The following is a 17,746-nucleotide window of genomic DNA, read 5'->3' on the forward strand; positions in this document are numbered from 1 at the left end:
CGATCCCTCCCTCCCCAGATCTGTGGAACCACCACAGCACGCAGCTCTGCACCCCTGCCCAGAAATACCACTCACATTCAGCCTGTCGCCCCCATTTCTGTTGCCTGACTTTAGGCCCCAGTGATCTCTTTTGGGGGTTTCCATGCTACCTCCCAATTTGAATTCCTTCTTCCGGTATAGTTCTTTCACCAACCCATGCTATTCTTGGTATTTACTAGGAAACAAAGCAAAACAAAACAAAACTGCAGCCAGTCTTTGAGACAGTAGAGTAAATATGTTCTTAGTGGGAGGGGACGGGCACTGTAAGCTTCTCCCAAACAGAAAGTGCTGCTTCAGTAATCCATTTGAACTTTTAAAACTCATGGAGGCAGGATGGTAACAACGACTGAACTGCAGATAAATGACTACTACATTCAATTACCAAAGTCTGGCTAGAAAAAAAATTTGAAAAGAAACTGATGTGAAATGTTGGAGTCCGCGAGGGAATGGTCAAGAAAGAATCTAAATATACAAAGAATCTAAAAATACAAAACAAACAAAAAAACAGAAACAGATGCATAAATACAAAGAATAAACTAGCGGTTGCCAGAGAGGAAGGTGGTAGGGGGATGGGTGAAATAGGTCAAGGGGAGTGGAAGTTACAGGCTTCCAGTCATGGAATGAAGAAATCACAGGAATGAAAAGTACAGCAAAAGGAATATAATCAATGGCATTATAACAGCATTGTATGGGGACACGTGGTAGCTACACCTGTAGCGAGTACAGTATAATACTGGGACTTGTAATCACTATGTTGTACACCTGAAACTAATGTCACATTGTGTGTCAAGTATACTTCAAGAAAAATAAATATTTTAAGAAAAAATATATAATCAAAGATTCTGAAACACATGCAACACATCAAATAGCACCATCAGCATTGATTCTTTTTACCTCTAAAGTATGAGCACTTGTTTACACTATTGCATTTGTTTTCTGCTTTGAGATATAAAAGTGCATCTGTGAATATAGTTAAACAGGTTGCCTTAGAAAAGAATTAGAGAATAACTCCAGGTGAAAATTCCTGGCACTTTTCTCTGCATGTTAATGCATGCACTCTGCATATCAATGACAAAACCAAAATCAATAAGACTCACTTGTTTTCTTCTTCAGGACGTATTAGGATTCTCTCTAGCTCCCCTCTCTCCTCACTCTCTAAGGAAATCAAGATCTGGGCAGGACTACAAGGCTGGACAAGGCGGAGAAGGAGGGGGGTGGTATGGAGTCCAGGCTCAAACTTTGGCAGTATTGCTGGATTAACAAATGTTCACCATCTCTGGCAAACGGAATCAAAGATTTTGTATCCCAACCCCCCAACCCCTACTTATTTTGCTTTGCAGATCAGGAACCCTGGAGTGTATTTAAAAATGGAAATGCAGATCAGCTTTTGACAATTAAACAGATCTCTTTTTTCTTGCTTTTAAAGACAATTTCACGGGGCACTTGGGTGGCTCAGTCGGTTGGGCAATCTGACTCTTGATTTCAGCTCAGATCATGATCTCAGGGTTGTGAGATTGAGCCCTGCATTGGGCTCCATGCTCAGTGCACAGTCTGCTTGAAGATTCTCTGCCTCTCCCTCTGCCCCTCTACTCCTGGTGTGTGCTCTCTCTCTCTAAAATAAATAAACAAATCTTAAAAAAAAAAGATAATTTCATACTGTTAAAATGTAGTCTCCTGTCATATTGGTGACTCAAAGTGCTTCTTGCTCAAATTTTCCATTGAATTTGATTAGTCTATTTACATGGATAAATGAAAGAATCAGAGAGACACTGAGATACAAAATCGATAAACAACAGTTGATAAATATTAAAACATATATTAAGGGCTCTATAATGCTTTTACTGTCAAGCCTATCAAGCTATTCACCAACCCATGCTATTCTTGGTATTTACTAGGAAACAAAGTAAAACAAAACAAAACTGCAGCCAGTCTTTGAGACAGTAGAGTAAATATGTTCTTAGTGGGAGGGGACAGGCACTGTAAGCTTCTCCCAAACAGAAAGTGCTGCTTCAGTAATCCATTTGAACTTTTAAAACTCATGGAGGCAGGATGGTAACAACGACTGAACTGCAGATAAATGACTACCACATTCAATTACCAAAGTCTGGCTAGAAAAAAAATTTGAAAAGAAACTGATGTGAAATGTTGGAGTCCGCGAGGAAATGGTCAAGAAAGAATTCTTGAGACTTTTTCAGTGCAAAAAGGTGGTTTTATTAAGGCATGGGGACAGGACCCATGGGTAAAAAGAGCTGCACTGGAATTGTGAGGCGTGACTGATTATATACTTTCATGTTGGGAGGGGGTACGCTACACCTAAGGGATAGTGTAAGTCTCTAAGGAATTTGGAAGCAAGGTTTCCAGGACCTTGAGGGGCTAGCTATTGTTAGGATAAGGTCATTTACTACTGTCTAGTAAAACCTTAGTCATGAGACCCTTCGGATGTGTATCAGTGGGCCATGTGCTTGGAGGATGATTGCTAACATATATCTTGGGGGGGTGGAGTAGAGAAAGAAAGTTTTCAAAGGGATTTCTATATATTAAAGACTTACAGGATCCTGGAGGTCAGGCTAATATCAAGCTAAGGTTGCCTTTGGCCTCTAGCAAAGTATTAACATTAAGGCAGTTGAATTCCTGGAGGAATCACTCTGTCTGTCTCAATTACTTGTCAATGGGCTGCAAGTTGTAAGGAAGGTTAAGGTTTTTTGTTTTTTGGGTTTTTTTTTTTTTTTTGCCTTTGTTCTCCACATCAGAAACATTAATGTGACTGATTAAAAAGAGACCAAACAACTCATTCCTCAGAGCACTAATCTTGGGAGATAATGGAGCAAAAGGCCTATATTTTGGAAGGCAGCTGCAACTTTTCCTGGAAACTAAGAATTCTTTAATACAGAGGAGTAAATTATTTTCTAAATGCATTGATCCAAGCTCTAGTCCTAAAAAGTCTGCTTACTTCTAAGGTATAAGAACTTTATTCTGTTCTTAATGGAAGGATAAAGGTCTTCGTTTCTGCTTAGATACCATTAAGATGATGCTTTAAAATTCTCCCTAAACAGAGATTTTTCAGATATTTATGAAAAAAATCTTCCTGATTTAAATTATTTTGGTCTATGAAGCCAGATAATCTGCTTCAACCACTTCATTTTACACATGAGAAAAGGTACAGAAAGGTAAAGGAAATAGCTCTAGATTGTCTATTATTTTAAAAATGTGTATGCTTAAAAAGGGAGGACAAAGGTCATTTCCTATCAGTATACACAAGCTGATCTTAGAAATCTTTTGGATCTCCAACTTGTTTGAGAGTGCTAGAAGCTCTGATATCTAAGAAAGCAAGGACTACATAGGACAATGCCCAGGTACAAAATCTTGAACTGAATTCTGTGCTGACCTAATGGCAGTCACAAGAAGATATAAGTGAATACCTCAAATTGATGTGATAAATACATACTCATATTTCCTCTGATGGGTCCGTGTTACCCCCTTCTCCATTTTTTTTTTTTTTTTTTGGATTGCATGTTCTTCCTACCATTAGGTTCTGTAACACACATGAGCTGCGTGGACTGATAAGTGGAGGTCAATATATTATTAAACTAACAAAAATGAAAAAACAGAAAAGCCTATCAGATTCTCGAACCTCATTAGCATGAAACTCATGTAATATGTTTTGGTCATGTCAATTTACTGCTCTCACAAGAGTTGGTCGATATGGATATATATTTATTGGACATATGTTTATGTTGTTACAGGAGAAAAAAAAGACAGGCAATTCTATTCACTGGCTTTTTTTTTTTTTTTTTAATGTCATGCTGGTACCAGGTGGAATGCGGTGGGAGTATGGAGAGCACTAGTCTCCTGTCCTTGACCTTGAAGTAGCAGCACCATAATTTTAAAAGGCAGGGCCGCAGGGTAGGCCCCAAAGGGATGCTGTTGTTAGTGGTGAGCCTGTCCTGCTCACCTTCTCCAGCCTGGCAAGGGTGACTATACTTATATCAGAGAAAACAGACTTTAAGTCTAAAACTCTCTGAAGACAAAGAAGGCCATTGCATAATGATAAAAGGGTAAATTGAACAGGACAATATTATAATTATAAATACATAGGCACCCAACTTCAGAGAACTTAATACATAAAGCAAATACTGACAGATCTAAAGGCAGAAATTGATGGCAGTACAATAATAGTGGATAGAATATCCAGACAGAAAACCAATAAACAGCTGATTTGATAACACTATAGACCAAACAGACATAACAGACATATACAGTAGTTACCATCCAAAAGTAGAAGGATATACATTCTTCTCAAGTGCACACAAAATATTCTCCAGGATAGATTACATATTAAGTCACAAAACAAGTGTTAATGAATTTAAGACCCCCAAATAGCCAAAGCAATCCTGAGAAAGAACAACAAAACTGGAGCCCTCACGATTTCTGATTTCAAAATAAACTGCAAAGCTATAGTAATCAAAATAGCATGGTACTGGCATAAAAACAAACCTATAGACCAAAGGAACAGAACAGCGAGCCTAGAACTAAATCCATACATCTATGATCAACTGATCTTTGACAAGGGTGCCAAGAACACACAATGGGAAAAGAGAGTCTCTTCAATAAATGGTGTTGAGAAAGTGGATACATACATGCAGAAGAATGAAATTATCTCATACCATATTAAAAAAATCAACTCAAAATGGATTAAGACTTAAATGTAAGACCAGAAACTATAAAACTACTAGAAGAAAGCATAGAGGAAAGGTTCTTGACATTAGTCTGGGCAATTATTTTTGGAGTATGTGAGCAAAAGCACAGGCAACAAAAGCAAAAGTAGACAAGTGAGGTTGCATCAAATAAAAATCTTCTGCAAAGCAAAAGAAACAATCAATATAGTGAAAAGGCAACCTTCAGAATGGGAGAAAATATTTTCAAACCATATATCTGATAAGGATTAATATTGAAAATATATACAACTCAATAGCAAAACAAAACAAAAAACCTCTATTAAAAAATGGGCAAAAGACCTGAATTTCTGCAAAGAAGACATACAAATGGCCAACAGGTATGAAAGGGTGCTCAACTTCACTAATTTTCAGGGGTGTACAAATCAAAACCACAACGAAATATCAGCTCATGCCTGCCAGAAGGGCTATCATCAGAAAGACAAAAGTTAAGTGTTGGCAAGGATGTGGAGTAAAGGGAACCCTTGTGCACTGTTGGTGGGAAAGTAAATTGGTATAGCCACTATGGAAAACAGTATGGAAGTTCCTCAAAATATTACAAATAGAACCACCTTATGATCCAGCAACCTCACTTTGGGACATATATCCAATAGGAATGAAATCACAGGGATATTGAGATATATTTACTCCCAAGTTTATTGCAGCTTTATTCACAATAGCCAAGATATGGAAACAAATTAAATGTCCACCCACAGATGAATAGATAAAGAAAATGTGAGACGGACACATATACACACACAGGAATATTATTCAGCCTTAAAAAAGAATATCCTGCCTTTTGTAACAATATGAATGAACCTGGAGAACATTATGCCAAGTGAAATAAGCCAGATGCAGAAAAACAAATACTGCATGATTTCACTTACATGCAGAATCTAAAATACTCAAACTCCTAGGAGTAGAGAATACTACTAGTTCTGGTTGTCAGAGGCTGGCGGGGGAGAGGGGGGTGAATGGGAAGCTTATTGGTCAAGGAGTACAAAGTTTCAGTTATTTAAGACAGATTCAGGAGATCTAAAGTACAACACTGTGAATACAGTTAATAATACCATATTGTAGGGGAGCGTAGGTGGCTCAGTCATTAAGTGTCTGCCTTCATCTCAGGTCATGATCCCTGGGTCCTGGCATCGAGTCCCTCATCAGGCTCCCTGCTCCGTGGGAAGCCTGCTTCTCCCTCTCCCACTCCCCCTGCTTGCATTTCCTCTCTCGCTGTCTCTCTGTCTCTGTCAAAAAATAAATAAAATCTTTAAAAAAATACCATATTGTATATTTGCAATTTGCTAAGAGGGTAGATCTTAAATGTTCTAAACACAAGAAAAGAAGATGGTAACTATGTGAGGGGCTGGATATGTGAATTAGCTTGACTATGATGATTGTTTTACATTATATATGTATATCGAATTATCAAGTTGTACACCTTAAATACATAAAATTTTAAATTCTCAAGTATACTTCAATAAAGCTTGGGAAATAAGAGTAATAAATTTCAAAACACTAAATAGGAAAGTAAAGACGTGTACATAAATGTTTATAGCAACATTATTCATAATAACAAAAAAGTAGAAACAACCCAAATGTTCAGTTGATTAATAAATATAGTATATCCACACAATTGATTATTTGACAATAAAAAGAAATGAAGTACCAATATATGCGATAATATGGATGAAACTTGAAAACAGTATGCTAAATGAAAGAAGCCAATCAAAAATTACCACATTTCTATGATTTCAATTATATCAAATGTCCAGAATAGGCAAATCTAAAGAGACAGAAAGTAGCTCAGTGGTTGCTTAGGGCTGATATGACTGGAGTTGTTCAAGGGTCAATTGTATGTTGTATGACAAAGTGGGAAAATACAGAACTTTTAAACGTATCTGAATATCAGAATTTGTCCTATTACTGGCCATAAACTTTAGTGAACTTACTAATTGTCTTTGTTTCCTCATCTGAAAATATCACTTTGTCCTTGTATTTAAGTGGAGATTGTCTGCCAGTGATTTACACTGCAGCGAACAAACAAAACAAAACAAGCAATGATCTCTAGACTTAGACTACATTCCTATTTTCTTGCTCATTTACATTTTTACTTCCTGGCTTCATACATTAGCTCCTGACACCAACCTTAGTTCACCCTAGTTGTACTGATCCAATCAATTCCATTTCATCAATTGGCAATTTTAACCTACACCACTCAATAATTACTTAGAAAAGATTTACCTCAAAGATGAAATTTGAACACACACTGGCAAAGAAATAATGGGAATTTCATTATTGGGAAAACATAGTAATTATACTTTTCTTTATTTATTAATATGTTTTAAATTTTTTAAAATTTTATTTTAAGTAGGCTCCACACCCAATGTGGGGCTTGAACTCACGACCCTGAGATTAAGAGTTACCAGCCAGGTGCCCCAGTAATTATATTTTTAATTGCAATAGTCTGAGGATCCAGCACAATGTCTGGCACAAAACGAGAACTTAACAAATGTATGGTAAACAGAAGTATAAACAACCAAATGGATTTAAACAGACATATTATCAGGCCATAATTGAGGAATGATATCTAATCTTTATTTTCTAACCTTATTTTTTTTTTAAAGATTTTATTCATTCGAGATAGAGAGAGAGAGAGCATGAGCCAGGAGACAGACGGAGAGGGAGAAGTAGGCTCTGCAATGAGCAGGGAGCGCAACTCAAGGCTTGATCCCAGGACCCTGGGATCATGACCTAAGCTGAAGGCAGATGCTTAACAGACTAAACCACCCAGGCGCCCCTTATCTGTAATTTATGTATTGGAGAATTTTGAGGATGACAAAAGAAAAGCTATACTAGATCAGAATTATAAAATAACAATGTGGTATGGTGAGGTGTCTGGTATTCATGTTGTATATTTTAAAAGGGATGTATATCATAAGCATTAGGAGAAAAATTAAAATAGAATGGTATGAAATTTCAGGAAGAATGTAAGTTTCAAAAATGTAGGTATGATTCACAATTTTTAATGATTAAGATCAGTGATAAGAATGTCATAAGTATTTGATGGTTAAGAATTCTTTGGTAGGGCGCCTGGGTGGCTCAGTTGGTTAAGCGACTGCCTTCGGCTCAGGTCATGATCCCAGGAGTCCTGGGATCGAGTCCCACATCGGGCTCCCTGCTCAGCGGGGAGTCTCCTTCTCCCTCTGACCCTCCTCCCTCTCATGCTCTCTGTCTCTCATTCTCTCTCGCAAATAAATAAAATCTTTAAAAAAAAAAAAAAAGAATTCTTTGGTAAATTTTGGGGTGCCTGGGTAGCTCAGTCAGTTAAGCATCTGCCTTTGGCTGAGGTCATGGTCTCAGGGTCCTGGGATGGAGCCCTGCACTGGTCTCCTTGCTCAGTAGGGAGTCTACTTCTCCCTCTGCCCCTCTTCCGTGCTCATGCTCTCTCTCTCTCTCAAATAAATAAAATCTTAAAAAAAAAGATTCTCTCTCCCCCTCTCCCTGCTACCCCCACTACTATGAACGCATGCACACACTCTCTCTCTAAAAAAAAAAACAAAAAACAAAACACGGGGCACCTGGGTTGCTCAGTCCATTAAGTGTCTGCCTTTGGCTGAGGTCATGATCCCAGGGTCCTGGGATTTAGTCCCACATCGGGCTCCCGCTCAGTGGGGAGTCTGCTTCTCCCTCTGCCTCTCTCTCCTCACCCCCACTCATGCTCTCTCTCACTCAAATAAATAAAATCTTTTAAAAAAAAGAATTCTTTGGTAACATTTGAGAGGGGAGCTTCCCAAATTCATGGGAGACAAAGCAAAAAAAGAAAATGATATTTTCTCTTCTAGCCAAGATAGAGAAAAAGGGTATAGATTTACCCTTTGAAACAACCAAAAAAAAAAGGGGGAAAATATATGACAACAGTTTGTAAGACACTGGACATCAGGCAGTAGAGGTCAATCTCTGAGAGATGGAAAACAAATGAGGTGAGCGCTATGGTCACCCCAGATTACTTAATGAATTTCTAGGCCATGGCTCAGGGAGTGGGAACCCATGCAGAAACGAATGCTCACTCTAAATTTAGGAGATGAAGCTAAGAGATGTTGGAGAACAAAATGGGTAGATTTCTCAAGACCAGAAAGTAGAATTTCATGTAAGAGAGAACTTCAGAAGCTTTAAGACTCCACCCCCATCTCAATTGTTCAACTGATTATTGATCTGCTCATGCTTGCAAGGAAGTTACTTAAGGCCAGGAAATGAATTACACAAAAAGATTATAAGTAACAGTGCCTGGAACTTATCTTAGGCCTAGAATAGTGACTGTTCCTGCTAGCCAGACTTAAAACCTCAAGATTCACAGGCATTAGCTAGTGTACATGGAAGAGTTTTGCCTCATTAGTAGGGACTCATTTGCCATAGATTGAGCACTGCTCTCTTTCTGCCTATCAAATCTTAAAAAGGACCCAAAAAATCAGACCATTTCCAAGCAATTTAATGGCATATAGAAACAAGTGTCAAAAATATTTATATATTTACTGGGGCACCTGAGTAGCTCAGTTGGTTGAGCATCTGACTCTTGATTTTGGCTCAGGTCATGATCTCAGGGTCATGGAATTGAGCCCCACGTCAGGCTCTGTGCTCAGCATGGAGTCTGCTTGTCCCTCTCCCTCTGCTCCTATTCTCTCCCACTTGCACTCTCTCTTTCTTTCTCTCTAAAATCTTCAAAAAAATTTATATACTTACAAAACTATCCAGTACCCACCTGGGTAAAAGTCAGTATTTCTGGCATCCAATAATAAATTACTAGGGTACAAGAGATAGTAACATGCTTCTCATAATTAAGAGATGAATTAATCAATCAAAACCAGCCCAGAATTGACACAAATATTAAAATTATCAGGGGAAGACATTAGAACAATTTTAATGTCTATACTCCAAATGTTCAAAGAATTAAGTAGAGACATGGAAAATCAAACTAAACCAAACTCCTAGAGATGAGAATTTCAAAGTGTGAGATGAAAATTATATTTTAAGGCATTCATGACAGATCAGATATTGCAGAAAAAAAGACTACTGTACTTTAAGATTTAGCAAGAGAAATGAACTGAAATATATCACAAAGGAAAAAAAACCATTTAAAATGAGCATAGCATCAGTGAGCTGTATGAAACTTCAGAGTAATCTAATATGTGGATAATTGGAATCTATGAAGAAGAGAAGAAAAAAAGCAGGGTGGAAAACACATCTGAAGAAATTATGCAATTTCCCCCCAAATTTGATGGAAACTATAAACCAAAATTCAGGATGTTCAACAAGTCTCAACCACAAGAAACATAAAAAATGATACCATGACACATCATAATCAATTTGCTCAAAAACAATTATAAAGAGAACATCTTAAAAGCCGTCAAAGGGGGAAAAAGACACATTATGTACCAACAAACAAAAACCAGAGTGACTTTATACCTCTCCTCCAAAACAATGCAAATGAGAAAACAATGGAGTCATCTTTTTTTTTAAGGTTTTATTTGTTTGAGAGACAGAGAGAGAAAGAGCATGAGCAGGGGAAGGGGGCAGGGAGAGGGAGAAGCAGGCTCCCCGCTGAACAGACAGCCTGAATCAGGGCTCAGTCCCAGGACCCTGAGATCATGACCTAAGCCGAAATCAGACGCTTAACTGACTGAGCCATCTAGGCGCACCAGAGCCATCTTTTTTTTTTTTTTTAAAGATTTATTTATTTATTTGGGGGGAGGGCAGAGGGAGAGAGAGAATCTCAAGCAAACTCCCTGCTGAGCGTGGAGCCTGATGCAGGGCTCATCCTCCCAATCCTGAGACCATGACCTGAGCCAAAATCAAGAGTCAGATGCTTAACCAACTGAGCCACCCAGGCACTCCTGGAGCCATCTTTTTTAAAGTAATGAAAGACAAAACTATCATCCTAGAATTCTATGCACAGAGAAAAATCTTTAAAAATATCTTTAAAAAAACCAAGGCAAAATAAGAAAAAATTCAAACACAGAAGAGTAATTTCATCACCAGCAGACATACAGTACAGTCTATTTTTCTTCTTTCTGAAGGAAAATGATACAATAGATATACTGATCTACACAAAGGAGTAAATTGTAATGAAATTAATCATTAAATGGGTAAATATTTTTATATGTTAAAATCTATTTAATAGTGATGTAGTCTTTAAGCCAAAGTAATTCAAAAAGTAGTGTGGTGGTTATAAAATATATAAAAATTAATGAATGTCCACATGCTACAGGCTAACTATGTCTCCTCCAAATTTATATGTTGAAACTTAATCCTCAATATAATCGTATTTGGGCATAAGACCTTAGGGAGGTGATGGGGTGCCTGGGTGGCTCAGTTGGTTACATGTCTGCCTTCAGCTGAGGTCATGATCCCAGGGTCCTGGGATTGAGCCCCACATCGGGCTCCCTGCTCAGCGGGAAGCCTGCTTCTCCCTCTCTCGCTGTCTCTCTCTCTGTCAAATAAACAAATAAAATCTTAAAAAAAAAAAAAGACCTTAGGGAGGTGATTAAGTCATGAAGGTGGAGCCTTATAAAAGAGGCCCTAGGAGACTCTTCACCCCGGCTGCCATGTGAGGACACAGGAAAGGATGGCTGTCTATGAACCAAGAAGTTCATTCTCACTAGATACCGAATATGCCTGCACCCCAGACTTGGACTTCCCAGCCTCCAGAACTGTGAGAAATAGATTTCTGTTGTTGATAAACCACCCAGTATAGGATGTTCTGTTACAGCAACCTGAAAGGACTTTAAGAAATTGGTACCAAGAGTAGGGTGCTGCTGTAACAAATCCTAAAAATGTGGAAGTGACTTTGGAATTGAGAAATAATAGAGGCTGAAAGGGTTTTGAGGGGTATGCTGGAAAAAGCATTGTAGGTCGCCATGAACAGACCATTAAGGGTGACACAACAATAGATCAAAGTTAGGAGAAGAAACCAATCAAAAAGAAAACAGAAAAAATATTGGGAAAAGTTAATGAAATTAAAAGCTGTTTACTTAAGGAGATCAATAAGACATGTTAATCTGTAGCCAGTATGATTAGGAAAAAAAAGGAAAAAGGAAGAAAATACAAATTACGAAAATCAACAATGGAAGAGGTGACATTACCACAGATTCCATAGATATCTAAAGGACAATACAGGAGTAGTATGGATAGTTTTATGGCAGTAATTTTGGCCATATAAATAAAACAAACATATTACTTGAAATACACAAACTAACCAAATTCATTAAGAAAAATTAGATAACTGAAATATCCCCATAGCTATTAAAGAGATTGAATTTGCAGTTAAAAAAAAAAAACAAAAACCTTCCCATAAAGAAAAATTCAAGCTTAGATGGCTTCATTGGTGACTTCTACAAAATATTTAAGGAAGACACAACGCCAATCCTACAGTTATAGAAAATGAAGAAGATGGGATACTTCCCAAATTATTCTATGATGCCAGCATTACCCTGGTAACAAAGCTAAACAAAGTCATTAAAGGGAAAGAAACATCAGATACCCCCCACAAACATGCAAATATGTTTAGAATAGTTTAGCAAACCTAATCTAAAAATTTATACAGAGGATAATATATTATGACCAGGTGGGGTTTATCTCAGGAATTCAAAGTATTTTTGCCATGCAGAAATCAATGTTATTTGTTATTTTAGCAAACTTTACTTTAAAAAGTAAAAGCTGTGTGAATATCTCAATAGGTGCAAAAAAGGCATTTGACCAATCCATGTATCTGAAACAAAGCATTTGTCACAAGGCCTCAGAACATTAGGAATAAAAGGCAACTTAAATTGAAAAATGGTATGTACAAAAACCCTAAAGCTAGCATCACACTTAATGGCTTCCCCTCTAATATCAGAAATAACACAAAAATTACTGCTTTTATCACTTTTATTCAACAAAAGTAGGTTCCAGCCAGTGCAATAAGGCCAGGGATAAAAGTTTTTCTGATTGGAAAGGAAGAAGTGAAACTGTCTTTATTAAGAGATGACATGACTATCAATGTAGAAAAATCAACAGACTTTGCAAAAAAAGCTACTAGAATTGATGCTAGTTTATAAAGGTTGCATAATACAAGATCAGTACACAAAAATAAATTATATTTCTATATATCAACAATGAGTATGCTGACTAAAAATTACAGTACTACTTACAATAGTATCAAAACATAAAATACTAAGGAAAACCTAGAGAAAAAAAAATGTGAAAGAACTATGCACTGACAACTACAAAATATTCATGAAATAACACATATGTAAATGGAGAGATGGTCAGGAAATTCAAAATTGTTAAGATGTTAAAATTGATTTATTTATTCCACCAAATTCTAATCAGGCATTTTTATAGACATTGACAAACTGATTCTAAAATTCCTATAGAAATTCAAAGGACCTAGAAGAGTCAAAACAACTTCTAAAAGAAGAAAGAACATGAAGGACTAATACAACCTAATTTTAAGATTTACAAAATACAAAGTAATCAGCACAGGGTGGAAATGGTGTAAATACATAGAAAGCAATGAAAGAGAAAACTGTCCAGAAATGTGGACAACTTATACCTACCAAATTACAAAGGTAACTCAGTAGAAAAAAGCTTCTCTTAAAAAAAAAAAATTCTGGAACTACGGGATATCCACAGGTAAGAAATAAAAATAAAAAAAATAACCTTACAAGGCTCCTGACTGGCTCAGTCAGAAGAGTGTGAGACTTGATTGCGGGGTCATGAGTTCAAACCCCAAGTTCAGTGTAGAGATTACTTAAATAAATAAAAACTTTTAAAAGAATAAATAAAAACTTTGATCCATATCTTGCATCATCCAAAAAAATTAAATTTAAATAGAGGACAGATCTAAATGTAAAACCTAAGATTATAAAACTTAGCACAATGAAAAACACCTTTATGACATTTCCATAGGGAAATGTTTCTTAGATACAACACAAAAAGAACAATCCATAAAAAAATAAACTGATACATTGCACTTCATCAAATGTAAAAACTGCTCTTTGAAAAACACTGTTAAGACAGTGTAAGACAGACAATGAAAATGTAAGCCATAGATGGAAAGAAAAGATTGAGAGAAAAATTTACAAATCATATATTGGGTAAAGGACTTACATTCAGAAAGCACAAAGAACTCAAACCCAATGATATAAGGCAATACAATTTAATTTAATTTTATTTTAAAGATTTTATTTATTTGAGAGAGAGTGAGAGAGAGCAAGTGTACAGAGGGAGTGGGGGAGAGAGGAGCTGACTCCCCGCCAAGCAGGGAGCCCGAGATCACAACCCTAGCTAAAGGCAGATGCCCAAACGACTGAGCCACCCCGGCGCCCCAAGACAATACAATTTTAAAATGTGTAAAAAATTTGAACAGATACTCACCACAGAAGAGATAAATGGCAAATAAGCACATGAACAGATAGTCATTAGGGAAACGCAGATTAAAAGCACAGTGAGATACCACTACACACCTATCAGAATAGCCAAAATTAAAATGACTATACCAAGTGTTGGGGAGTATGTGGAGGAAGTGCAATTCTCATACACTACTAGAAGAAATATTACATAGTACAACCACTTTCAGAAAGTTTGGTGGTTTCCTAAAATGTTAAATAAACACCTATCATATGCTTCTGCCATTCCTCTCTTCTCTAAAATTTAACCAAAAGAAATGAAAGTACATATGTATACAAAGACATGAACACAAATATTTGTGGCAGCTTTATTTGTAATAGCCTCAAATTGGAATCAACCCAAATGTCTGTTAAAAGACGAATGGATAAATAAGCTGTGGGGTATGCCCATATAATGGAATAGTATCCTGCAACAAAAAGGAATGAACCTTCACTGCCCATTCCAGGAGAAAACTGGCATAGGGCACCTGCGTTGACCCACCTCTGGGAAGAATCTGGTTGCGCCTGGCTACGCGGTCTCCCAGCAACCGAAAAACAAACCACTGAAGCTGGTGGTCGCCCGGGGACCAGAGGTACCATGGTGGACAAGAAGTGGCTGTTAAGTCCTGGGCCACTGGAACCAATGCCCCTGGGCATGAACTGCAAGCCCTGGTACAAAGACAGGTTACCTTCCAAGTGTTTCGCAAAGCACAAGAACAAGCTTCTGAAGTTCCCCACCACCCTGGACAGCCGGCGGTGGATATTTGTGAAAGAGGGGCTGGACGACTTCAGGAGGGGATGTCCACCTTGTGAAGATCTGATCACACGCAGCCCTAAGGAAGGCTTTCTTCCCATGATTGCTCACAGACTTCCCAAACCTGCCCTCACAAAGAATCAGAAAAAGCTGACCCACGAAGCAGACCTGTTCTCCACACTGTCGCCAGCCCAGCTAGCGCGGAAGGCATTCGTAAAGGATATCGAAGACCACCTGACCGAGCATCCCTTGGCTCTCTACCCAAGTCTGGAGAAAGATCTACCTCCAGATCTCTTATTAAAGGTGCTGGAAGTGCTCGATCCTGACAAGAAGCTGAAGGACACATGGACTTATTGTCAGAACACTGAGAAAAGAACGAAGCCCCCCACAAAGCTTAGTGAGAAACGTCCGGCCAAAGTCAACCCGGAACTTCCCAAGAAGACTCCTGGGTCACATCCAGACAAGTTGCCTCATGAAGAAAGGAGATCAAGCACAAAGGATTTGCTCAAAAATCCTGCCCTTCATAGAAAAGTACCGAGAGGAGTCCGGAAATTCTGCAAATGGATTGCTACTTTTGGAGACTTGGGCATTGATGAAGAATTCATCATGAAACAGTTTGACATTGGCTATGAATGCAAACCAACCTATGACAGGAACCACACGAAGAAAGCAAACCATGTTCCTTTGGACCTAAAGTACAGAATGGGGCTAGATAAAATGGATGATATAAAATTCTCCATATACTGGGAAAATCGGGAGAGGAAACTCAAGACACCACAGAATCCTTACAAACCCAACTGGGTGAAGATGAGGTATGGAGCATGGCACCTGAAGCCCAAGTTGTGGAAAAATCTAATAAATGATGAACCTTTGATTGATCCCAAGGTCTTACATGAAGCTCAAGATGGAAGATATGGAAAGAATTTTCCTGAACAGGATATTCTTGAAGATCTTTATGGAACAATTGCTTTTAAAGATTTTATTCTAAACAAGGGCTATAGGATGCCAGGCTTCCTTGAGAAGTTATTCACCAGGAAGGGATGGAAATATGATTCTGTTAGGACTCCTATACACCAAGTAAAAATAAACTCAAATGTAGAAAATGCACATGAAGGTGTTTAAACAGTTTTCTACTTACTTGATATCTCTCTCATTTTAACATCAAGTAGAATTCATGATGAGTATCCCACTGTGTATGTGCAACTTTGATTCCACAACATCTGTCAATTTAATACCTAATGCTTATAAACATTCCTCTGTGACCTTCTGCTTGGGCTCATAAATGTTTTATTAGCTATGAAATCAATATTCATATATACTCTTCTTACAATTTTATAGCATGGTGAATAGTAGATGATTATATCAATTATTTGTGAAAATAAAACTATAAATAAAAGAATTACTTAAAAATAATCTAGTTATGTCAGCTACAATATGAAAGGAATCTCAAAATAAATGTGCCAAGCAAGAGACTTGTGTCTCTTTTATTTTACTTATTTATTATTTATTTATTATATATTTATTATATATATTTATTATATACTATTTATTTATTTTATTTTAAAACTGTAATGAAATAATTATGACAATTATTTTGTTAAGCAAAACTTAAAATTCATAGCCAAAATAATGTTAGCTTCATTTAATAATAAAATTGTTATCTCCCATCAGGATTGCATGAAGCCCCAAAACCAGATCGAAAACTATTCATCAAAATTAGAGGTGAAACTTTAGTTATGCTGTTTTATCATATCTCCCAACTGGATATATTTAAAAAATTTCAACATATTCATAAAAATTCACCATGAGTGTTTCTGTATCATATAACACAGGTGCAGAATAGCAGGGAGCTTCAGGTCCATGGCTAACCTAGTGTAGACAGTAGATATGTGTGAACAAAACTACACAGCAACATCAAATATCCTCACATATTCAAGTGAAATTAAACTTTACATTTCATGAATAGCAATTTAAAATCCACTCAAATTTAAAATAAGAAATCAAGCAACTTTTTTATATTTCTAAAATACCAGGTAAAACTGTATGGGACAAGAAAATTTGTATCTAGAAAAATCTGTAGCACAGATCTAAAGCACACTTCTATTTCTAGTAATGAAGGAATCCAATGTGGATACATATATGTGGAAGTATATGTATATGTATATATTCCATCCTTGCAAGAAGGGAACACAAGCCCTCAGGTTGTATCATCCACTAATATCCTTACTGCAATCAACTATCCCCTTTCATTTCCCCTTTTTCATTAAGGTTTGTTAGTGTCTAAATTACTGTTGCTCTCTGTGACTATTCTCATTAACATTCTTGACGATTTAAATATTCAAAAAGACTATCCATTCAAATCCTGGCATTAGCTCTTTTTTTTGTAGTAAAGAAAATTGCTTTCTTTACTTGGGTACAAATATACACACACATGCTTATACATTAGCTTCAAACATATAGGTGATCTTAGCCTTTATGATGTTTAAGTAACAGTAAGACATGTATGCTCCTGAATCCTAGAGATTATAGATCTGTGTATTTTTTTAATTGAGGTATAACTTACACACAATACTATATTAGTTTTAGGTATACAATATACTGACTTGACATTTGTCTACATTGCAAAATGGTCATGATAATAAGTCTAGTTATCATCAGATAATGTTATTGACTATACACCCCATGTTGTACGTTAATTTCTACGACTTATTTATTTTATACCTAGAAGTTGGTACATCTTAATGTCCTTCACCCATTTCACATCCTGCCCCCAACTCCCATTAACTCTGGCAATCATCAGTCTGTTCTGCATATCTATG

The 17,746-nt window shown here is 37.0% G+C and overlaps 1 pseudogene; it reads left to right on the forward strand.

The window, feature by feature from the left end:
• Positions 1-14,767: 14,767 nt before the first annotated feature.
• LOC102743482 (protein FAM47E pseudogene) lies at positions 14,768-16,049 on the forward strand (annotated as a pseudogene).
• The last annotated feature ends 1,697 nt before the right edge of the window (positions 16,050-17,746 follow it).

The sequence above is a fragment of the Leptonychotes weddellii genome, chromosome X (genome assembly GCF_054177405.1).
Source record: "Leptonychotes weddellii isolate Sample4059 chromosome X, ASM5417740v2, whole genome shotgun sequence".
Lineage (NCBI taxonomy): Eukaryota > Metazoa > Chordata > Mammalia > Carnivora > Phocidae > Leptonychotes > Leptonychotes weddellii.